Genomic DNA, 1,889 nt, shown 5'->3' with positions numbered 1-1,889 from the left:
TCTTCTGATGACTTGTTTATATTGAGATTTGACACAGGATACTTTTCCAGAATCCTGAGGGATCAGATGGAAAAATACTATTGAGAGACTTTCATTCCAATTTCTACAAGTAAACCTGTTAAATTGAGAGCAGTAGGTCAAGAAGAAAGGAAAGGAACTTCCTGTTTTCAAAAGAAGATAGAGATTTGACAAAAATTCCCAATAATATATATATTTTTTTGTGTGAGGAAGACCAGCCCTGAGCTAACATCCATGCTAATCCTCCTCTTTTTGCTGAGGAAGACCGGCTCTGAGCTAACATCTATTGCCAATCCTCCTTTTTTTCCCCCAAAGCCCCAGTAGATAGTTGTATGTCATAGTTGCACATCCTTCTAGTTGCTGTATGTGGGACGCGGCCTCAGCATGGCTGGAGAAGCGGTGCGTCGGTGCACGCCAGGGATCCGAACCCGGGCCGCCAGTAGCGGAGCGCGCGCACTTAACCGCTAAGCCATGGGGCCGACCTGTCCCAATAATATTAAAAAATAAACAATCACAAGAAGATTCTTTCATCATTTCCTTCGTCACAGTTTCATTTCATTCTGTGTAAAAAGAAATCTGTTCTATCAGATGTAGGATTAGCTGTGGTGTAAGAATTCTAGAAATCTTGGCTCTACTCCTGGTTCAGTCTGACAGGTGTCTACTTGTGGGGACGATGCCAGTTTACATGGGAAACCTGTACCCATGAGTCTGTTCCTTGGAGCGCCAAGAGCTCAGAGTACCAGGTAAAGTCTATCATTGGGTTCTGAGATTCTCCTTTGTAAAGACCCAATTTCTGGCCTTTGGCTTCTAGCTGACCCTTCCAGAAAGCAGAAATCACCCATTTCTGATGATAGGACTAAATAGTGCTAGGGAATCTACTCCAGTGACTAATGCTACCTAATTAGAATAAAATAGAATGCTCTACTAGGGCCTACTATATAACCATTCCAGGAGGACAGGGTCAATGTTTCCCCTGAGGGCAGGAACAAATTATGAATGCAGAGGACATTAACAAATCTCCACCCCATAAAAGTGGACAATCTCGGAGACATATTTATAATAATAGCATTTAATCCACAAAATGAATCTGAGGAAGGCTGAACCCCTCTTCTGAATTTGGTAGTGTTTTCCACATTGTGGATCCAAAAACCAGGGAAGTTCTTACGTTAGTATTGAATCATTAAAAAGTTTGAAGCATGTGAAATATACTTATGATTTCTAACACCTTTCCTGCTTGCATATTTCCTATGGTGGGTTACAAAGTGAGAGAGAAGGGCTTTGATGCTTTGGCCACTTAGGAGGTGCCAAAAATTATTTTGAATGTATAAACATCCTGACAGTTTTTTATTTTTCTGAATTTAGGGTCTGATCTTAGGAAAGCCAATGTCAAAAAGAATTGTCAGAGATGCTGGTCACCTTATTAAGATAGGGACCTAATTGCCTAACATAAAGGAGTCATAGCCATGTAGCTTTGCTATCCTATTTACCATAGTGACAGTCAAGATATTTAAAACTAAATATGATAGAAGACAACAATAAGGAAATTTAGCTTTTCCTAAGAGAGGACCTTTCATGGTTTAAAAAAAAATAAACAATTTAAGAACATGACAAAAGTTATCATGAAGGCACAAGAAGTTAAATCCTATAGCAAGAGAACTTTGGTAAGCCAAGAAACCTCTGCTACCTGGACATATTTTACGGAAGATAAAGAATAACTTTTTACTACTTCTTATTAAGAGCAGACTGAATAGGTTGAGATCATTTTGTCATTTTAAAAGACAGAAAATCAATTTCTTTCTTTCTTTTTTTTTTGGTGAGGAAGATTGGCCCTGAGCTAACATCTGTTGCCAGTCTTCCTCTATTTTGTGTGT

This window comes from Diceros bicornis, chromosome 34 (assembly GCF_020826845.1).
Source record: "Diceros bicornis minor isolate mBicDic1 chromosome 34, mDicBic1.mat.cur, whole genome shotgun sequence".
NCBI classification, from domain to species: Eukaryota; Metazoa; Chordata; class Mammalia; order Perissodactyla; family Rhinocerotidae; genus Diceros; species Diceros bicornis.
Note: the sequence above shows the minus strand (reverse complement) of the source record.